This window comes from Bos indicus x Bos taurus, chromosome 19 (assembly GCF_003369695.1).
Source record: "Bos indicus x Bos taurus breed Angus x Brahman F1 hybrid chromosome 19, Bos_hybrid_MaternalHap_v2.0, whole genome shotgun sequence".
NCBI lineage: Eukaryota > Metazoa > Chordata > Mammalia > Artiodactyla > Bovidae > Bos > Bos indicus x Bos taurus.
Genome location: NC_040094.1, coordinates 5,709,934 through 5,733,654, shown reverse-complemented (window position 1 = coordinate 5,733,654; position 23,721 = coordinate 5,709,934).

Here is a 23,721-nt window from a genome sequence, read left to right as displayed (position 1 = left end):
CAGGGGATTTCAGCAGATGCTCAATGACCAACAGGGACCTGCCATACCTGGTGAACACCAGCCCTAGACCTCCCGTGACCAGGCAGGATGCGAAACGTCTCAGCAAAGGCAAGCAAGGACTCAGGGAACACCGCACAGAAGAAGGTCCACCCCCACTCAATGCCAGGTTACAGACAAGCCTTTCTTTGCTACCTGGAGAAGAAAGAGAAGGTGCAGGAAGATCCTTAAGAAAATAGAAATGGCTCTGATAGGAAATGTGACCTTTGAACGAATTCACATTTTAGTCAATAGGTGCAAGGATGGGTAAAACTGAGTTACTGCAGCTGAATTTAACTTATTTTTCTTCTTTAACAAAACTGGAAGCTCAACAGCAAGAGATGAGCAATTCCAAGAAATTAAATCTGCAATATTTTGCAAGTTAGCTTTGAAGGAAATTTTCACACACGGAGAATTGTATTGTATAACCATGGAAACCCGAGGCTAGCCCACAGTTCTAGGGAGACAGTAGGGTATGTGGGATCAAGCACTTTTGCAGACAGAAAGGGCTTTGTGTCAAGAGTGGGTCAGAAAGAACAGGAGACTCCCAGAACTGAAGAGCTTGTAGGAACAGGGGCCGTTTCTCAGAACAGGGCTAACCTGCATAGGCGGCTAACCGATAACTCATTTCTTAGAACTGCAGTCCTAAGATCCAGGACTGTGGCATAACTCAGGGTACGGCAAGGTTGTCTGAGATTGCTTTCCACTAGTGAGAGGGGATGTTAAAGTCAAAATGGGATTTAATATGTCCCTAGTCTGGGCTGAAATTCATACCTGCGAAGGTTACTTGGCCATGATGACAGAATTCCCTGCCAGAATCAGAGCACTCTTCTGCCCCCAGGCTCTTTAAAAGAAGATTGGAACAATACAGTCTCAGTTTCACGATAATGTTTTCCTATTACACTGCAATATGTCTACTTCAACATATTCCACCAGTTTTTCTCTTTTCACTGATTGAAATTTCTTACAAAAGTGGATAAAAATAGGAAAATAAAGGCAGATATGCTTTTAAATCGTTCTAATAGAAATATTTGTTTGGTCTTGACTAATACTTGCTTTTGTAGACGGGCACGATTGTCAGAGACGCAAGATTTACTTTGGATGTATAAAATGTGTGGTTTTTAGGTTGACCTTCCTGAGACATCTGCATAATTTGATGAAGATTTATTAAAACAACGGACTTGAAAATATTATGAAGCTGTACCATATGTTATGCTACATTTGTGAAATTTGCATCTTCTGGTGTTTTGTTTGTGCATGTTTTTGCTGAAACTGATAGAGATACTATAGATTTCAATATGCTCCTTAGTCTGAACCTTCAAATAAATTAAAAAAAAATGTTGTACCTCTGAATTCTGCCTTACCTAAGTTTAAATTGCTGTACTGCCATTCAGAAACCAATGGTCTCTGTTCAGGCCCCAAACCTGTGCAAGTCTGATGAGACAAAGACTGAAAATCAAAATGTAGTCCCTGAATTAAAAACACTGTCCAGAGGAATCAAGTCAGGTGGTGGTTCATCTGGCTCTCCAGCACAACGTGCCTGTGGCTCCTCTCGGCGTTCTCAGGCGTGTGAGCACATCTGAGTGGAGATGTGGATACCAAGTGCTCATGTCCTGCCAATCTGCTTGATTCCTCTGGGCCTTTGAGGAAAATACAATTATATGTGCCTCTCAGGAATAGGATCCATCTGGTTTGAGGAGAATGACATTCTCCCTTAGCAGACCTGCGTGATTTTAAACTAAGTTGCTGAAACACTTGGGCAGATACTTCTAACCAGACCTGAGAGGAAAGGGACATGTTATGCAAATAAACCTTTTGTTATCCTTTTTTTTGTTGAGCCCTGAGCTGAGAGCATCCAAGCTTATGGGGAGCATATGCTGAACTTCAAGGATCGCATCCTGTGTCTGCTAATAGATTACTGTCCCCTGGATGATCTTTAGACTAAATCATTATTCGATCCTGTGAAGAAAAACCCACCCGTTGTGTTTGCCTTGGTTTGCAAGGAATGTCAGCTCTCCAGTGCAATAGGTTTTTGTCTGAATCAGTTGAGGAACTTTAAATTATGAATGGCCCACCCCAATCTGCTGGGTGAGGGATCAACTCTGGAGGTGAGCACCCAGCAAATATAGAGTGAAGATCCTCCTTAGGTAAAGGAAAACAGAAACAAAGCAAAACATCATAACCACCTCGTTCTCATTCTCTCTTACGTTTGCCTGATGTTTTATAGTTTCCTCTGGCATCCATAACTACAGCCTAATTTAATTCTTGCAACAGTCATATAAAGCAGGAAGAATAGGTGCCAAGAATTTTATTAGTCTTTTTTTCTGGTCTACTTAAACTCTGGTTTCACCCCTGTAGTCTATCCTCCACACTCCAGTAAGAATAATCTTTTAACACGTACATTTCATCAACTCCATTCCTGCTCAATTATTTTTAAATGGTTCCCGATTACCTTTAGCATAAATCTCACCTTCTTCGTAAGACATAAAATGTCAGTAATAATCTGATCCTTGTGAACCTGCCTAGCCTAACCTCCCATTCTCCCCTCATCATATATGAAGCTTCAACAACATTAACTTCTCATTTGCCCTACACATGCCGTAATCCATCTCACAGCCTCAGCCTGTGCTCTGTCTCCAGCCTGTATGTCTGGTTAACTTACTCACTCAGTCCCATCTCTGCAATGAGGGTCTAGATTCCAGCAGACAGACTTAGGGGTTTCTTTTATTTGTGTATATTTTTAGTTTTAATACTTGACACAGTTTAACACAGACTAGTCCTTCTCAGATTATTATAAACAGAATCAACTGAAGTTCTCATTTGAAAACATTCTTGTTAGTCTAGAGTATGACTTCAGATCCTGTGTTTTAACAAGCTCCCAAGTGTTGCCAATGTTTCTAGTTCTTGGACCACGCTTTGAGGAGCAAGGACTCAGACAATTCAGAGATTTAAAAACAAAACAAGACGACAACAACAACAAACTGTAGAGTCAAAAAACACCAAACTCCCCTGGATAAAATTAGGAATTAGATTATTATTATTATTCTTATTATTTTTTTTTTTTTGGCTCAGGTGAGTTTGTGCTGTTTTCATGGAGGCCAAATCCTCATCTATATTAAGATATAGTTTAATTAATTTACATATCAGATGATAGGAAAACTCAGACCCCTAAAGAATGGGAAGTGGCTTTGCAGTTTCAACCTTTAGTCTATTCAAAGGGAAATCCTTGAGGATCATTCACTTTTAGTAGGCAAACATTTTTATTTACTCCCAGATGAGTAGCCCTGAGGCTCTGTAGCTCCTCTATCAAGGGCAGGCAGAATGGAAACTAGAAAGGGTAGATTAAAGAAAAAGGGAAACGTTAATAGAGGTTGCCAATATAATTGATAAAAATGAGATTGAAATGGTTTTACGATTTCCATTATGCCAAAAAGATAGAAAAGCTCAGCTATTATTTTATTTCCTGCTGTGATCTGAAATAGAAAGGTTAAAAGTGACCTTCACTAAATTAGGATAGTTTTGTTTTGCCACTGGGAATACTGAAAAAATTTAACATGTTTTGATTTCACGTTATTTGAAATAAACCAGGCAAAGAAAATTAGGTAAACCATTCAATGTGGGATATTTGTAGATTGTTTTATAGGCTAATGTTTGTCAACTGTATACAGTGCAGAAAGCATGAGATGTTTGTCTCGATTTCCCACAGGGTCTGTTTTGTTGGAAGCCATTGCTCTACACACTCAGAATGTCTACCCTTGAGGTCCTTGGCCTTTTCATGGCCTTCCACGATATGGGCTGACGTTTAAGAGTGGTGCACGGTGATGTGGTCGGAGAGCTGAGGCACAGTGCCTGGAGCATTGTTCTCGCCCCTGTACCTCTCAGGCAGCGTCCCCTGCGGTGTTTCACGAGTGGCAGCGTTGGCACACTCCTCACTCTGCGCTGGTAAAGATTATATCTGAAACTTTTCAGAGACTTGTTTCCACTGGCAATTTGGAATTTTCCTTGTTACACTGATTAATTTATTTCATATCAGTTCAGTTCAGTTCAGTCGCTCAGCTCAGCTGTGTCTGCTTCAGCTCAGTCGTGTCTGACTCTGTGCGACCCCCTGAATCTCAGCACGCCAGGCCTCCCTGTCCATCACCAACACCCGGAGTTCACTCAGACTCACATCCATCGAGTCAGTGATGCCATCCAGCCATCTCATCCTGTCATCCCCTTGTCCTCCTGCCCCCAGTCCCACCCAGCATCAGCGTCTTTTCCAATGAGTCAACTCTTCGCGTGAGGTGGCCAAAGTACTGGAGTTTCAGCTTCAACATCAGTCCTTCCAATGAACACCCAGGACTGATCTCCTTCAGAATGGACTGGTTGGATCTCCTTGCAGTCTAAGGGACTCTCAAGAGTCTTCTCCAACACCACAGTTCAAAAGCATCAATTCTTCGGCACTCTGCTTTCTTCACAGTCCAACTCTCACATCCATACATTACCACTGGAAAAACCATAGCCTTGAATAGATGGACCTTTGTTGGCAAAGTAATGTCTCTGCTTTTGAATATGCTATCTAGGTTGGTCATAACTTTTCTTCCAAGGAGTAAGCATCTTTTAATTTCATGGCTGCAGTCACCATCTGCAGTGATTTTGGAGCCCAGAAAAATAAAGTCAGCCACTGTTTCACTGTTTCCCCATCTATTTCCCATGAAGTGGTGGGACCGGATGCCATGATCTTTGTTTTCTGAATGTTGAGCTTTAAGCCAACTTTTTCCACTCTCCTCTTTCACTTTTATCAAGAGGCTTTTTAGTTCCTCTTAACTTTCTGCCATACGGGTGGTGTCATCTGCATATCTGAGGTTATTGATATTTCTCCTGGCAATCTTGATTCCAGCTTGTGCTTCTTCCAGTCCAGCGTTTCTCATGATGTACTCTGCATATAAGCTAAATAAGCAGGGTGGCAATATACAGCCTTGACCTACTCCTTTTCCTATTTGGAACCAGTCTGTTGTTCCATGTGCAGTTCTAACTGTTGCTTCCTGACCTGCATGCAAAATTTCTCAAGAGGCAGGTCAAGTGGTCTGGTATTCCCATCTCTTTCAGAATTTTCCACAGTTGATTGTGATACACACAGTCAAAGGCTTTGGTATAGTCAATAAAGAAGACATACATGTTTTTTATGGAACTCTCTTGCTTTTTCGATGATCCAGCGGATGTTGGCAATTTGATCTCTGGTTCCTCTGTCTTTTCTAAAACCAGCTTGAACATCTGGACGTTCACGGTTCACGTATTGCTGAAGCCTGGCTTGGAGAATTTTGAGCATTACTTTACTAGCGTGTGAGATGAGTGCAATTCTGTGGTACTCTGAGCATTCTTTGGCATTGCCTTTCTTTGGGATTGGAATGAAAACTGACCTTTTCCAGTCCTGTGACCACTGCTGAGTTTTCCAAATTTGCTGGCATATTGAGGGCAGCACTTTCACAGCATCATCTTTCAGGATTTGGAATAGCTCAACTGGAATTCCATCACCTCCACTAGCTTTGTTTGTAGTGATGCTTTCTTTTTTTTTTTGAATCAAACTGATTTGAATTTGTAGGACAGTTGATTGAAGTTCATCTGTTTAATTTATGTAATTTGTGGTGTCCATGAAAAAAAGAAAGAAAAAAAAAAAACTGATGTTAAGCAGAAATTTACAGGCTAGATTTTTATCAGAGTATACAGATATTCATTATAATTTTCTCTAAATTTCTCTTCAGGTATGAATATGTACATGATGAAAAGGTTGGAGTGATAAAAATCTAGCCTGTAGTGATGCTTTCTAAGGCCCACTTGACTTCACATTCCAGGATATCTGACTCTAGGTCAGTGATCACACCATCTTGATTATCTGGGTCATGAAGACCTTTTTGTACAGTTCTTCTGTGTATTCTTGCCACCTCTTCTTAATATCTTCTGCTTCTGTTAGGTCCATACTATTTCTGTCTTTTATCGAGCCCATCTTTGCATGAAATGTTCCCTTGGTATCTCTAATTTTCTTGAAGAGATCTCTAGTCTTTCCCATTCTGTTGTTTTCCTCTATTTGTTTGCATTGATCACTGAGGAAGGCTTTCTTATCTCTCCTTGCTATTCTTTGAAACTCTGCATTCAGATGCTTACATCTTTCCTTTTCTCCTTTCCTTTTCACTTCTCTTCTTTTCACAGCTATTTGTAAGGCCTCCCCAGACAGCCATTTTGCTTTTTTGCATTTCTTTTCCACAGGGATGGTCTTGATCCCTGTCTCCTGTACAATGTCATGAACCTCAGTCCATAGTTCATCAGGCACTCTATCTATCAGATCTAGGCCCTTAAATCTATTTCTCACTTCCACTGTATAATCATAAGGGATTTGATTTAGGTCATACCTGAATGGTCTAGTGGTTTTCCCTACGTTCTTCAATTTCAGTCTGAATTTGGCAATAAGGAGTTCATGATCTGAGCCACAGTCAGCTCCCGGTCTTGTTTTTGTTGACTGTATAGAGCTTCTCCATCTTTGGCTGCAAAGAACATAATCAATCTGATTACGGTTGACCATCTGGTGATGTCCATGTGTGGAGTCTTCTCTTGTGTTGTTGGAAGAGGGTGTTTGCTATGACCAGTGCATTTTCTTTGCAAAAGTCTATTAGTCTTTGCCCTGCTTCATTCCATATTCCAAGGCCAAATTTGCCTGTTACTCCAGGTGTTTTTTGACTTCCTACTTTTGCATTCCAGTCCCCTATCATGAAAAGGACATCTTTTTTGGGTGTTAGTTCTAAAAGGTCTTGTAGGTCTTCATAGAACTGTTCAACTTCAGCTTCTTCAGCATTACTGGTTGGGGCATGGAGTTGGATTACTGTGATATTGAATGGTTTGCTTTGGAAATGAACAGAGATCATTCTGTTGTTTTTCAGATTGAATCCAAGTACTGCATTTCAAACTCTTTTGCTGACCATGATGGCTACTCCATTTCTTATGAGGGATTTCTTGGAAAATGGATAAACCAAAACTTGAAGCTTTTTCCCATTTTGTTTAAGAAAGAGAATGTTTTAAAATACTGCAAATGTTTTTATGCCTCACTTTGCATATTTTTTAATCAAGAAAGATTGCTCAAAGATTTGTATGCAATATAAAGGGGCCTCATTACGTCATGCCAATTAACACTATCTACAAAATTCTTCTAAATTTTTTGGCAAAAACTTTTATGACAAGTGAGAAAAGTTACCTACAATCTCCCTAAGCTGAATGTTCCCTCTCTTTCTCTTCCACCTCCTCCCATCTTCCCTCCCATCACTTTCCTTTCTATGCTCATCAACACTATCCTACTGTTTATAAGAGCTAAGCAGCTCCACTGTCTTGATTTTCCTGAGACCTCGTTTATGTATCATTTAAAAAGCAGTTTTGCGGGTTTGTGTGATTATATGTTGCCAACATGGAGCCCAGGTTAAGACGGTCACTCCAGGTCTTATTTTCTTGAATTCTGTTTGCCAGATGCACTTCTTATATTCCCTCTACCCAGCATTCTTTGAACACCATTACTATATTTGGGGCATTTCCAATCAAATTCAGTCTTTCTGGTTTTATTAAGTTCCTTTGTACCTAGCCATATGTCCTTCACCTGATGATGCTGGCCTGCTACGGACTGAATTGTGGCCTCCTCGGATCCCATGTGGAAACCCTGACCCCCAGTGACTGTCCTGGGAGATACTCTTTAAAAAGTATCTAAAGCCAAGTGAGGTGATAAGGGTGGGGCCCAAATCCTATAGGACCAGTGGTTTATCAGTTTTCTCATAGCTTTTTATTGATTATTGTGTGATCTTGATATATTAATGAAACTTATCTTTTATCTGTAATGGTGTTTCAAATATTTTTTTTCAAGTGTACTGTTTGCTTTTTAATTCTTTTATGTTTATTCAGAAATTTTCTCTTTTTATAGTATTTGAATAAATATTTATTCAACTTTTTCCTTTAAGGTTTCCATATTTATTTGCATGGTCTGAAAACTTCATTTTTGAGGATTTAAAAATTACTTTTTAAAATGCTTTTTAGAACTTTTAAATTATTATTTTTATATTTAAATTGTGATTCATGATGGATTCAGAAAAAATAGATTCAGGATTTTACTTTTAGGAATGATTGATTAATTGGCCCATGTATTGAATAATGTTTTTCTCCTACCAATATAAATGCCATATCTATCCCATTTAGTTTCCTAAAGTTTTTATGCCCATTTGGCACATTAATCCCATTATGCTGCTCTGTCTGTTTACTCTGCTGTCTGTAGCTTCTCTGAGTTTTTCTCTTACTTTTTAAGTCTAGCAGCACTAGACTTTTTCTTGGAACAAGGCTTCCCTGAAGAACTCTGAAGTGCTTTTCTCTCCCATGCTTCTCATATCACAGAGCTGGAAGTGGAATGTTTTCAGGCTCCTCATTACTGCTTTCAGACTATTCTCAATTTTTTTCTCTCTAAAAACCCTCAAATTTAAGTCTGAAGTCTTCTTCAAACTGATTTTTGAGTCACTGGGTCACTTGCATACAATCTCTGAAGATTTTAATTCTTTTTCCCTACTGGTTCTATTATAATCTTGGTGATTACCAAATCTGTGTAGATGATCTGTGCATCTGAATCTTCCCCTGTAAGCTATCTTTCACAGTTCAGTTCAGTTCAGTTCAGTTGCTCAGTTGTGTCCGACTCTTTGCGACCCCGTGAATCATAGCACACCAGGCCTCCCTGTCCATCACCAACTCCCAGAGTTCACTCAGACTCAAGTCCATTGAGTCAGTGATGCCATCCAGCCATCTCATCCTCTGTCATCCCCTTCTCCTCCTGCCCCCAATCCCTCCCAGCATCAGAGTCTTTTCCAATGAGTCAACTCTTTGCATGAGATGGCCAAAGTACTGGAGTTTCAGCTTCAGCATCATTCCTTCCAAAGAAATCCCAGGGCTGATCTCCTTCAGAATGGACTGGTTGGATCTCCTTGCAGTCCAAGGGACTCTCAGGAGTCTTCTCCAACACCACAGTTCGAAAACATCAATTCTTTGTCGCTAAGCTTTCTTCACAGTCCAACTCTCACATCCATACATGACCACTGGAAAAACCATAGCCTTGACTAGACGGACCTTTGTTGGCAAAGTAATGTCTCTGGTTTTCAATATGCTATCTTTCACACTATACCACTAATTCCCATAATCATGTACTGGTCCTCTTCATTTCCACAACAATGCTCCTTAAAGCTTACTTCTCAGCCTCCAGGTTCTTTTCCTCCAGGGATGTTCATTTTCAGGTACACAGTCAATCTTCCCACAGCCATGTGTCAGCCTTGTCAACTAATACTACTTATTTCTTCATTGTTTCAACTTAAACTCTTCACTCTTCAACTAGCATCTGCTATTTCCTAGCTCACTTCCTCTAGCTCTCCCATCTCTAACATTCCTTCACCTACTTGTGCTTAAAAGTCATCACTCCTACACCATTTTTTACTGTCTCTCACCCTACTCTAGACGGGTGTGGATGCGTGCTCAGTCATGTCCAACTCTTAGCAACCCTTTGTACTGCAGCCCACCATGCTCCTCTGTCTATGGTTTTTTTTAGGCAAGACTGCTCAATGTGCCATTTCCTCCTCCAGTAGATCTTCCTGAAGGTGAAAGTGTTAGTCGCTCAGTTGAGCCTGACTCTTTGTGACCCCATGGACTGCAGCCCATCAGGCTTCTCTGTCCATGGGACTTTCCAGGCAAGGATACTGGAGTGGTTTGCCATTTCCTTCTCCAGGGGATCTTCTCCACCCAGGATTTGAACCTGGGTCTCCTGCGTTGCAGGCAGATTCTTTAACTGCTGAGCCATCAGGGAAGTTTTTACTGTCTCTCACTCTATTCTGTACATCTTTTTATCCAAGTATTATAATCTCTCCCTTGCATACATTCTCTTTCTTTATCATACTTACATGAACCCTGATTAACCCTAACTCTCCATGGATTCTGCCTCTGCACAGGACTGAAGCACTAAAAGGTCTCCTTTTAAATTTATGGCTGTGGTTTCATGTGGGTCTTTAGTATTGCCTTGCAGGGCAACTATATTTCCTTGGTTTATTCAGTCTCCAGCTTTCCTAGATGACCATTTCATTCATTCTTTTTTCTCCTCAAACCCCTGCAAAAACCTTTTCCTCATCCTCACTCTCAGCTAAGAACCTTGCTTCATATTTCACTGAGAAAAAAGAAGTAGCCAAAAAGAAATTCCCAAGTTTCCACCAACTCCTCAGTTCACTTGCCTACATGACACGCTCTGATTTCTCTTCTGGTTCTATGGATTTCCGTCCAGGCTCTGATCAAAGCTAAGTCCTTCTCCTTGTGTGCATGCTTTGTTCATTCCTTCCTACTGTCCCTTATGAGTTTCAGTTAATGTCCTCAATCTAAATATTTTAGTGCCCAAGGCTTTTGGATCTCTTTTCTCACAATTTGGTGATCATACCTGGTTTAATGGCATTTAATATTATTAGGGCTTCCCTGGTAGCACAGAGGGTGAAGTGTCTGCCTGCAATGCAGGAGACCTGGGTTCAATCCCTGGGTTGGGAAGATCCCCTGGAGAAGGAAATGGCAACCGAATCTAGTATTCTTGCCTGGAACATTCCATGGACGGAGGAGCCTGGTAGGCTACAGTCCATGGGATTGCGAAGTCAGACATGACTGAGTGACTTCATTTTGTACTTTTGTAATATTATCTACTTTTGCATGACTCCTAAATTTATGTCTCCAGCCCAGATCCTTCTTCCAGACATCAGATTTGTATATCCAAATGCCTCTATGAAGATAGATGCTATAGACTGAATATGTCCTCTGAAATTCATGTGTTGAAGCCCTAACCCCTTTGTTGCCTACTCTAATGGCTGAGGCATATCTATAGGATTTTAGGAATTTAGCAAATCACCATTTGAAAAGTGTAACTGTAATCAGTAAAGGATTTTTTTTAACTAGATAAAGGTGGGATGCCTAGTTCTTAGTCTTAGATTTCTCAAAAACTTACTGATTAAAATGCTTGTACTTTAAACATAAACTTAGATTTCATTATTTGGTGACTTTGAATGCCATTTCTTGCTGAGACAAGTACTAGAATTTGGCAAATCATTTTGCATGACATTTCCAATTCCTTTCCAAGGATTCTAGGAGGGTTAGAGACTATTGAAGAATATTAAGCCTTTAAATTAAGTCCAAGACACGGCCAGTGACAAAAACCTTATATACCACTTATTATTTTTTTTTTTTTAAAGAATGTCTAATTTTATTCTACTCTATTTATAACCAAAAATAGAGAAAGCTTCAGGGGAAAGTGTCAAACCACAGCATAAAGCCAACGCATGTCGTTACAAAGAAAAGGGTTTTCTGCATGTGTTGAAAGTTGTTTTTGACATTTCTATAAATAAGCTTATCTCACATTCCTCACATTCACTTCCTTCACTTAATAATAATTTAAAAAGTCTATTAGCAGAGTTTTCTCTTTTATACATCATCTAAATTTCAGTTAGCTTATTTTTTTCTTTTAGACAAAAACTGGGTAGAAATATTGCTACTGAATGCTACACTCATCAAAAATAGTTTAAAGTGTAACTTTATCTCTTTGAAAAGAAGTTTGTCACTAAGGTGTCTGTTTGAAAATATATTTGATTAATTTTATACAACTGCCCAAAATCAACAGTTAGGATGCAGATCAAAACCAGCAATAAGACTAAAACCATGTAAAGCAGAACATGCACAAGTTTGAAATTATTAGAAATGATTAGGCAACATAATATAATCATCTGGCAATGTTCCAGGAGTCTATCTGATTGTTTCATAAAAAAGAAGGAGCTAAGGAAAGAGAAACTTTCAATCATAGGTGCTTCTGATATCTGCAGTCATTTTCTAATTTAGAGTAGAGATTATTTTTATAATCCATGTAAGCAAATAGGTTCTCTCTGTGTTGGGATTAGCAATCCTTTCATGTATTTTAAAATTAAAAGAGTAACAGTACAGCAAAAAAAAAAAAAAATCAAATAAAAGAAATATGTCTTCACCATCTATCTAATTACCTCAGTTATTTTACATTTTTCTCTTGCAGTTGATGAGTACTTATTAAGTATCCCTCACATCTCAGGAAGTATGACAGGTGCTGGGAGCATAGCAATGCCCAGGACAGGATTTCTCTTGCATTCATGAAGTCTAAGGGTGAGAAAGACACATTATGAACAAATACAGATATGATGACTGCCATCTGGGAAGTGTGTGCACAAAGATCTAATTTGGCCTCCAAAGACGTCCTTGAAAATTGAATTTTACTGATGATTGAAAAAAATGAAGCACAGGAGTCTGAGGAGAAAGCAAAGCACATTCCAGAATTCTAACTGAGATAGGAGAGAACTTTTCTTATTCCAGATACATAGAAAGGTCCAATGTAACAGCATAAAATAAAGGGAATGAGTGAGTATGATGAAAGGCTAGAGAAACTATCAAGAATCAAGGAGCTGTGTTATTTGATCCAAATTTGTAGAATAATTATAAGTGTAGAGGTGCAAGCATGACAAGATTTGCACTTCTAAGGATCTCTTTAACTGGTTGAGGAAAGAATAATGATTCCCAAAAGACAGTGGCAACAGAGGAAAAGAGAGGTTGTTGAGTTTTGAGCCCTTTAGGAATCAATCTTCATTAGACTCAGAAATGATTACGTAGAGGTGAGGAGTGGAGGAATAGAAGATCGGAGTGAATTAGGTTTCTGTTGTGGGCAATAGGGAGGGCAGTTGGGCTTCCCAGGTGGCTCATAAGGTAAAGAATCTGCCCACAATGTGGGAGACCAGGGTTCAATCCCTGGCTCAGGAAGATTCCCCTGGAGAAGGGAATGGCTACCCACTCCAGTATTCTTGCCTGGAGAATTCCATGGACAGATGAGCCTGGTGGGCTACAGTCCATGGGGTCACAAAGAGTTGAACCTGACTGAGCAGCTAACACTTTCACTTCACTTTCAGGTAGGTCGATTAGCGAGATGAAGAAGATAGAAGAAGAACAGATTTGGGGGCTGAGAAACAAGGGATTCACATATGTGATTCTAAAGCTCAAAGGACAGTTTGAATCTGGAGATTTACGTTTGGAGACCACAAGTGTTTCGATGCCCCGTGGGAAAGGGCAGCTAAATGGAGAGGAGACCAAGACGAGGAGTTAAGAAATGTTGCAGGAGGACACTGTGTGGAGAGTTTGTTTACATGCTTTTCTCAGGAAAATTATGACCATAATACCCAGCATTTTTTTATATTCTCCTCTGATATTATAAATTCATGTTTACTGGCAAGTTGCTGAAGTAGCCTCTAAAGTTGGATGTACCTGTATGGCAGTGTGGAGAATTGAGAGTCATAATGACAAGAACAAGTGGGAACTGCCCCTTATTCACGAGAGTTGACATTAGAAACATGAAAGTCATATGTGTGCAAAGATAATCAGAGTGCAGTTGTAAGATCAGACAAGACTGAATGCAAGGTACACCTTTAAGGAGACAAACTGGGGCACTTTCTGATGAAAATGATGTCAGCCACAAGGAACGTATGAGTGCCACAAGTCTTTACAGAGCTACTAAAAAACTATCATAATACATAAACCAAAAAAACAAAGCAACCAAAAGCAAAAATAGGTAAGAGAAATTGACATGAGCACATCTCTCATAGAATGTGTGTGCACATGTACCCACAGACATGCACACACATACAGACACAGTATTTTGCCTTTTGGGGAAATACACATGTATATTTCTTTTCATTTATGTACATACATATATAAATAATGTTGTTTAGTTTATACATACACATGTCTATCTTAAAAAGCACAATAACCTCCAAAAATATTGATATGATCATAACTTATATAATAAAGTTTCAATAAATTGAAGTTTCAATACATTGAAACTACAATTACTAATGAAAAATTGAAAAATAACACAAAAACAACAGCTTAGAAATGTACATAAAATAACTAGCTGAATGTGAATTAAAGTGGTCTAAAAAGGGAAAATAATTAAAACATAAATCACAGTAATTGAAACTTGCATATGCTATGCTATTTAATTAAATATAATTGAAAATTATACACAGAAAAAAACATTTCTCAGAAAGTTGAGTTATTAAACAATATTTAACACAAAATTTAATTGTAATACTATATTTTATATTTTGTATAATTTTTATTGTAAAATTTTAATATGATATTTAATACAAAAATTATTAATAAATCTAACCTGGAAGAAATAATTTTGAAAACTTAAGGAAAATTAGATGAGGAAATAAAGAAAAAAGAAGAGGTTAATGAGATAGAAAACAGAAAAAAAATATAACAAAGGACAAAATCTACAAACTTTTATATGCAGGGCATGATAAATTACTTTCTGATCTGTTGCATACTGATCTACAACAATTTAATTCCTTGTAATGATAAAATAGAGCTCACAATATTATACAGAAGAACTGTACAAAAAAGGTCTTAATGACCCAGATAACCATGATGGTGTAGTCACTCACCTAGAGCCAGACATCCTGGAGTGTGAAGTCAAGTGGGCCTGAAGAAGCATTAGTATGAACAAACCTAGGAGAGATGGTGCAATTCCAGCTGAGCTATTTAAAGTCCTAAAAGATGATGCTGTTAAAGTGCTGCAAATCCATATGCCAGCAAAGTTGGAAAACTCAGCAGTGGCCACAGGACTGGAAAAGGTCAGTTTTAATTCCAGTCCCAAAGAAAGGCAATGCCAAAGACTGTTCAAATTACTATACAATTGTATTCATGCAATTCACATGCTAGCAAGGTAATGCTCAAAATCCTTCAATCTAGGCTTTAGCAGTATGTGAACTGACAACTTCCAGATGTTCAAGCTGATTTAGAAAAGGCAGAGGAACCAGATCAAATTGCCAACATCTGCTGGATCATCGATAAAGCAAGAGAGTTCCAGAAAAACATCTACTTCTGCTTTATTGACTACACCAAAGCCTTTGACTGTGTGGATCACAACAAACTTGGAAAATTCTTAAAGAGATGGGAATGCCAGACCACCTGACCTGCCTCTTGTGAAACCTGTATGCAGGTCAGGAAGCAACAGTTAGAACTGGACATGGAACAACAGACTGGTTCCAAATAGGAAAAGGAGTACATCAAGGCTGTTTATTGTCACCTGCTTATTTAATTTATATGCAGAATATATCATGTGAAATGCCAGGCTGGATGAAACACAAGCTGGAATCAGTGTTGCTGGGAGAAATATCAATAACCTCATATATGCAGATGACATCACCCTTATGGCAGAAATTGAAGAAGAACTAAAGAACCTCTTGATGAAAGTGAAAGATGAGAGTGAAAAAGCAGGGTTAGAACTCAACATTCAGAAAACTAAGATGATGGCATCTGGTCCCGTCACTTCATGGCAAATAGATGGGGAAACAATGGAAACAGTGAGAGACCTTATTTTCTTGGTCTCCAAAATCACTGCAGATGGTGACTGCGGCCATGAAATTAAAAGATGCTTGCTCCTTGGAAGAAAAGCTATGGCAAACCTACACAGCATATTAAAAAGCAGGGACATTACTTTGCTGACAAAGGTCTGTATAGTCAAAGCTATGGTTTTTGCATTAGTCATGTATGGATGTAAGAGTTGGATCAGAAAAATGCTGAGTGCTGAAGAACTGATACTTTTCAACTGTGGTGTTGGAGAAGACTCTTGAGAGTCCCTTGGACTGCAAGGAGATCAAACCAGTCAGTCCTGAAGGAAATCAGTTCTGAATATTCATTAGAAGGAGTTATGCTGAAGCTGAAACTCCAATACTTTGGCAAGCTTATGGAAAAAACTGACTATTTGGAAAAGACCCTGATGCTGTGAAGGATTAAAGGCAGGAGGAGAAGGGGATGACAGAGGATGAGATGGTTGGATGGCATCGCTGACAATGTATATGAGTTTGAGCAAGCTCTGGGAGTTGTTGATGGACAGGGAAGCCTGGCGTACTGCAGTCTGTGGGGTTGCAAAGAGTCAGACCTGACAGAGCAACTGAACTTAATGAACTTTGTTTTAGCTTGATTGTAATTTAGACTAATGTATACATATTACCACACTGTCTGTGTTGATGTATATTGAAAGTTGCCAATTCTAATTAAGAGAAAAACAGAGAGTAAGCAGAAACACACAGAATTTGAAACAGTCACAGACAGAACATTCTTAGAAATGTGATAGAATACTTTTTCCTTTCTTTTTAGTTTATAAATTATGAAAGCATAACACATTTACTAAAGACTTGGAAAATACAGAACAAAGTTACATATGTTTCCAGTATATGTTGTAATTATTTTTAAGTAAATTAAAAATTTTAGTTGAAATTTCAGTATCAAGCTCTCTAGTATTAGCAGAGTGACTAGAGGGAAATGCAGAGGGATATAGTAGACCTGAAAAGCACTGTGAACAAATTCAGCATCATTAAGATTTATACAATTTTCACACAATAGTTGGATGCAAATTTTATTCAAGTTCTCATATATTGTAAACAAAGAGACAAGAACATATCTAGGGACATATAACAGGTGTTAAAAGGCCATGGTGTAAAAGTATTGAAATCATACATAGTCTATTTTCTTATCACTGTGGAATTATGTTAGAAATCAATATCAAAAGATATTTGAAACTAACTCACATGTTTTCAAGTGCAATGGGAAATTTACCAAGAGAGTTCTTTGACTTAGCCATTGAAAGCCTCAATAAAGTTAAAACACTGAAAAAACACAGAGGATGATTGCAGAGAAGAAAGCATTTAAATGAGAAATTAATCTCAAAATGAATAAATTAATATCAAAGACACTTTTAAAACCCCATGTATTTGGAAATTAAATCCTAATTTTAAATGAATGTATCTAAGAAGTCATAACAAGGAAATTTAGGAAATATTTGTAACAGAAAGAAGTGAAAGGAGAATTTATCAAAATTTGTGCATGCGACTGAAGCTGCTCAACATAAGTAAATACAATGTAGAATCTTGATTAAGGTATGCAAAAAAATAATGGACACTAGCATAAATTCTATGAAATCTGAACAAAATCTTCACTTTAGTTAATAATCCTGTTGCTGTTGTTTTTAATCACCAAATCATGCCTGAATCTTTGTGACTTCATGGACTGCAGCACACCAGGTTTCTCTGTCCCTTACCATTTCCCAAAGTCTGCCCAAGTTCATGTCCATTGAATCAGTATGCCATCCAACCATTTCATCCTCAGTAATACTGTATCACATGTTAAACTGTTTCTTTTTACAACATAGTATTTCTTTCTACCATGAGGTCTCAAAAAGTCAGAGGAGTGAGACACACAAAATTCAGTTTAGAAGTTTCAACCTCATTCATATTTTTTTAAATCACAAGATAATAAGCTATCTAGACTTTAACAGTAACTAGATGCCAGAGTAAATGGAACTATATCAAAATTTTGAGTCAATATAAATAGGAAATCTAGCATTCTATTCATACTTAACCAAACAAGTGGAATCAAAATATAATTTTTTTTTAGCTAGGCAAAAATTCATAAGCTTTCTAAAATATACATATTGTATTATACATACTATATGTATGTATACTATATTATACTTACCAGTCCATTCTGAAGGAGATCAGCCCTGGGATTTCTTTGGAAGGAATGATGCTAAAGCTGAAACTCCAGTACTTTGGCCACCTCATGCAAAGAGTTGACTCATTGGAAAAGACTCTGATGCTGGGAGGGATTGGGGGCAAGAGGAGAAGGGGACGACAGAGGATGAGATGGCTGGATGGCATCACTGACTCAATGGACTTGAGTCTGAGTGAACTCCGGGAGTTGGTGATAGACAGGGAGGCCTGGCGTGCTGCGATTCATGGGGTCACAAAGAGTCCGACACGACTGAGCGACTGATCTGATCTGATCTGATCTGATGTATGTATACAAGACCTTTTCAACTGCATTTGATAAAGGCTTGAGAATGACAAAAAAAAGAGAGAAACTGGAAAAATATAAACTAATTGAAATGGGAGCACTAATCACAAAGTAGAAAAAGTGAAACAAACTAGATAAAAGTCAAATATCATAATATAGTACAGTTGTTTTTAAGCATGGATGCTCATTAGGATCACATCTGCAGTTTTGGAAAGAAAAATAATACCTGGGCATTTGTCTTTTTCAAAAAGTTAGATAATTCTAATGTGCATTTGGATTTTAAAAAGTGATTACAGATTTTTCCATTAAATAGTAAGTAGTTTTAGTGATATAGAATTCTGTTATTTTCTTTTGACCAATTATGATACAATGATATTAAATGAATAATAGTTACATAAGCCTCTTGATGAAAGTGAAAGTGGAGAGTGAAAAAGTTGGCTTAAAGTTCAACATTCAGAAAACGAAGATCATGGCATCCGGTCCCATCACTTCATGGGAAATAGATGGGGAAACAGTGGAAACAGTGTCAGACTTTGTTTTTCTGGGCTTCAAAATCACTACAGATGGTGACTGCAGCCATGAAATTAGAAGACGCTTACTCCTTGGAAGAAAAGTTATGACCAACCTTGGTAGCATATTCAAAAGCAGAGACATTACTTTGACAACAAAGATTCGTCTAGTCAAGGCTATGGTTTTTCCTATGGTCATGTATGGATGTGAGAGTTGGACTGTAAAGAAGGCTGAGTGCTGAAGAATTGATGCTTTTGAACTGTGGTGTTGGAGAAGACTCTTGAGAGTCCCTTGGACTGCAAGGAGATCTAACCAGTCCATTCTGAAGGAGATCAGGAGATTTCTTTGGAGGGAATGATGCTGAAGCTGAAACTCCAGTACTTTGGCCATCTCATGCAAAGAGTTGACTCATTGGAAAAGACTCTGATGCTGGGAGGTATTAGGGGCAGGAGGAGAAGGAGACGATAGAGGATGAGATGGCTGGATGGCATCACTGACTTGATGCAAGTGAGTCTGAGTGAACTCCGGGAGTTGGTGATGGACAGGGAGGCCTGGTGTGCTGCGATTCATGGAGTCACAAAGAGTCAGACACGACTGAGTGACTGATCTGATCTGATCTGATCTGAATCACAGTAGTAAAGGATGTTCATCAGTTTTCATTATCAATAGTCAGACAAAAAAGAAAAAAAATAGTTACAACTGCAAGCCATAATGGAGACCTGATTAATCTAACAATACAAAATAATTACCTACAATTTGAGAGGGGTGGCAACCCACTCCAGTACTCTTGCCTAGAGAATCCCATAGACGGAGGAACCTGGTGGGCTACAATCCATGGGGTCACAAAGAGTTGGACACGATTGAGAGACTTCACTTTCACTTTAAGTAGAGTGATGTGGTAAGTGGAAGCACATTCATGCACATGTTTTCATCCACCAAGCCAGTCTATGTCTTTTAGCTGGTGTGTTAATCCAATTATTTTGGGTTTAATTTTGTAGACCTTTTCCTTCTATAGTGTTTCCTGCCTAGAGGAGTTCCTTTAGCATTTGTTGTAAAGTTGGTTTGGTGGTGCTGAATTCTGTCAGCTTTGGCTTGTCTGTAAGTATTTTGATTTCTTTGTTAAATCTGAACCAGAGTCATGTTGGGTAGAATATTCTAGGTTGTAGGCTCTTCCCTTTCGTAATTTTAAATATATCATGCCATTCCCTTCTGACCCGTAGAGTTTCTGTTGAGAAATCAGCTGATAACCTTACGGGAGTTCTCTTGTACGTTATTTGTTATTTTTCCTTTGTTGTTTTTAGTTTTTTATCTTTGTCTTTTATTTTTGTCACTTTGATTACTATTTGTCTTGTTGTGCTCCTCCTTGGGTTTCTCCTTCCTGGAAATCTCTGTGCTTCTTGGACTTGGTTGACTATTTCCTTTCCAATGTTCAGAAAATTTTCAGCTATTATCTCTTCAACTATTTTCTTGGGTCCTTTCTCTCTCTCTTCTCCTTCTGAGACCCCTGTAATGAGAATGTTGGTGCATTTAATGTGGTCCCAGAGGTTTTTAGGCTATTTTCATCCATTTTTCTTCTTTATTCTGTTTTGTGGCAGTGATATCCACTGTTCTGTGCTCTAAGTGACTTACCCATTCTTCTGCCTCAGTTATTCTGCTGTTGATTCTTTGTAGTGTATTGTTCATCTCTGCTTGTTTGTTCCTTAAATCCTCTAAATCTTTGGTAAACGCTTCTTGCATCTTCTCTATTCTTTTTCCAAGATCCTGGATCATCTTCACTATCATTATCTTCTTTTTTTCTGAAAGGTTGCCTATTTCCACTTCTGCTTAGTCAAAGTTGCTCAGTCCTGTCTGACTCTTTGCAACCCCATGGACTGTAGCTCACCAGGCTCCTATTTTCATGGAATTCTCCAGGCCAGAATACTAGAGTGGGTAGCCTTTCCCTTCTCCAGGGGATCTTACCAACTCAGGGATTGAACCCAGGTCTCCTGCATTGCAGGCAGATTCTTTACCAGCTGAGCCACAAGGGAAGCCCACTGTAGTTGTTTTTCTGGGGTTTTATCTTGTCCCTTCATCAGGGACATAACCTTTTGGATTTTCATTTTAATCAACTATCTGTGATGTGGCAGCTGCAAGATTGTAGTTTTCCTTGCTTTTTCTTCTGCCCTCTGGTGGATAAAGCTAAGAGGCTTATGTAAGCTTCTTGATGGGAGGGACAAAACTGCAGTGGGTAAAATTGTTATCTTGCTCTAGTGGATAGGGTCTTGCTCAATAAAACTTTAATCCAATTAGCTGCCTATGGATGGGGCTGCACTCCATCCCTGTTAGTTGTTTGCCTTGAGGCAACCCAGCTCTGGAGTCTACAGGCTCTTTTGTTGTTGTGCAGTAGTTAAGCCATGTTTGACTCTGTGACCCTATGAATGACAGCACACCAGACTTCCTTATCCTTCACTATGTCCTGGAGTTTGCTCAGACTCATGTCTATTGAGTCATTGATGCCATCCAACCATCTCATCCTGTGCTTCCCCTTCTCCTCTTTCCCTTAATCTTTCCTAACATCAAGGTCTTTTCCAATGAGTGGGCTCTTTGCATCAGGTGGCCAAAATATTGGAGCTTCAGCTTCAGCATCAGTTCTTCCAATGAATATGCAGGGTTGACTTCCTTTAGGATGGACTGGTTGGATGTCCTTGCTGTCCAAAGAACTCTCAAGAGTCTTCTCCAGCACCACAATACAGGCTCTATGACAGGCAATCTCCAAAATGGCTTACACCAAGGGGCATCTCCCAGGACTGCTGCTGCCAGTGGCCTGTCCCTGAGGTGAGCCACTGTTTGATTCACACCTCTGCAGGGGTTCCTCCAATGCTAGCAGGTAGGTCTGGTTCAGCCTCCTGTGAGGTCACTGCTCCTTTCCCCTATGACTGGTGCACACAAGATTTTATTTGTGCTCTCCATGAATGGAGTCTGTTTCTCCTAGTCCTGTGGAAGTCCTATAATCAGTTCCTGTTAGCCCTCAAAGTCAGATTCCCTGGGGATTTCAAGTCCCTTTGCCAGAAGCCCAGGATGGGACACATGATGTGGGGCTCAGAGCCTGCACAACAGTGGGAAAGCTTCCTTGGTACTACTGTCCTTCAGTTTACGGGTTTCCTCATTCAGTAGTTACAGGATTTGATTTCATCATGATTGTGCCCCTCCTGCCATCTCATTGGATATCTTTTTTTTTTAGCAGATTCCAGCATCCTCCTGTTGATGGACAGCTAGTTGCAACTTTGTTGCTCTCACAGGAGGATATAAGCAGGCATCCTTCTACTCAACCTTCTTGAACCAATCCCCAATCAGAAAGAACACTTTTTGTAACATTATACAAGTGAATTTAAAACTTGGGGAAATTTTTTTTTTAAGGAAAACATAATTATCTAAACTACTTTTAAGGAATAGGAGAAAACAGAACAAAAAACATGGAAATTCCTGAGAAAGTTATTGGAGAACTAGCTTCTAAAATGAAAAGAATTTTTTAAAAAAAAGAACAACTAGCCTTACATATTTTTCAGCTCAATTCTTTCATAACTCTAAAGAATTCATTAATCTGATGTTATTTGTGAGGTTCAGAGGCATGGAAAAATCAGATAGATATAAAAATTCTTATTTTTTGGAAGACAGCCAATTTGATACTGGATACATGAAACATAATGTATAGGATTTAATTTATTAAGCTTGATGAAAATACCCTAAAATTAAAAATAAGTTTATGGAGGTTAGCTATAAATTAAAAGCATACTACAGCATGATTAAACAGAATTCATTATAAAAATAGAAGAATGGTGAAAATAATAATCTGTTAATGAAAAGCATAACAGAAATACAATCTTGTGATTATTTCAGAAAGTGTCACTCTCATGTTTACTATGAAACACTAGAAACATTTCTATTAAATTTACAGACAATATAAGGAGCCCAAGGTCACATTTAACACTGAGTGGAAAAGCTAGCTTATTTCCATTAGATAAGAACACAAAATAAGAGATATGGATAGCAGCAAAAAGGAAGTTAAAACTTTACTTGCAGTTGACAAAACAAAAAAGAACTTATTAAAAAAAAAACTATTTTCAAATGGTAAGTATACTGTCTAGCCTCTTGATGAAACTGAAAGAGGAGAGTGAAAAGTTGGCTTACAGCTCAACATTCAGAAAACTAAGATCATGGCATCTGGTCCCATCACCTCATGGCAAATAGATGGGGAAACAGTGGAAACAGTGGCTGACTTTATTTTTCTGGCTCCAAAATCACTGTAGATGGTGATTGCAGCCATGAAATTAAAAGACGCTTACTCCTTGGAAGGAAAGTTATGACCAACCTAGACAGCATATTAAAAAGCAGAGACATTACTTTGCCAACAAAGGTCCGTCTAGTCAAGGCTATGGTTTTTCCAGTGGTCATGTATGGATGTGAGAGTTAGACTATAAAGAAAGCTGAGCACTGAAGAATTGATGCTTTTGAATTGTGGTGTTTGAGAAGACTCTTGAGTTGCTTGGACTGCAAGGAGATCCAACCAGTCCATCCTAAAGGAGATCAGTCCTGGGTGTTTATTTGTAGAACTGATGTTGAAGCTAAAATTCCAATACTTTGGCCACCTGCTGCAAAGAGCTGACACATTTGAAAAGACCCTGATGCTGGGAAAGATTGAGGGCAGGAGGAGAAGGGCATGACAGAGGATGAGATGGCTGGATGGCATCACTGACTCGATGGACATGGGTTTTGTCCATCACCTGGAGTTGGTGATGGACAGGGAGGCCCGGCATGCTGCAGTCCACGGGGTCGCAAAGAGTTGGACACGACTTAGCGACTGAACTGATACTGACTAGTTTGAAAGTAATATATAAAAGCATTACTTTCCTATAAATGAATGTAGTTAATACCTGGAGAAGTGAGTTTTCAAGCTTTTATTGGGTGACACTACTTCTGCTTTTTGGATTGGGAAGGTGGAATTTTGAAATATGCCTTTTTACTTCTTCTGAAAACACTTTAGAGGATCCCTTTGGTTACTCAAATTAAAATATGTCTAACTGTTAAGAAAGTCTGTAGCAAGTCTGTGTGGCTTGGCCTCCCTAAACCCTCCTCCATACTGAGGGCAGGTTCACAGGAATAAATGGGGTGCATTTTCATAGTAGTCACATAATCTGTTGGGTGGAACCCAACTGTATTGAGATCCCAATTTGTTTGCATTTTCTTTTGAAGCACAATGTTATT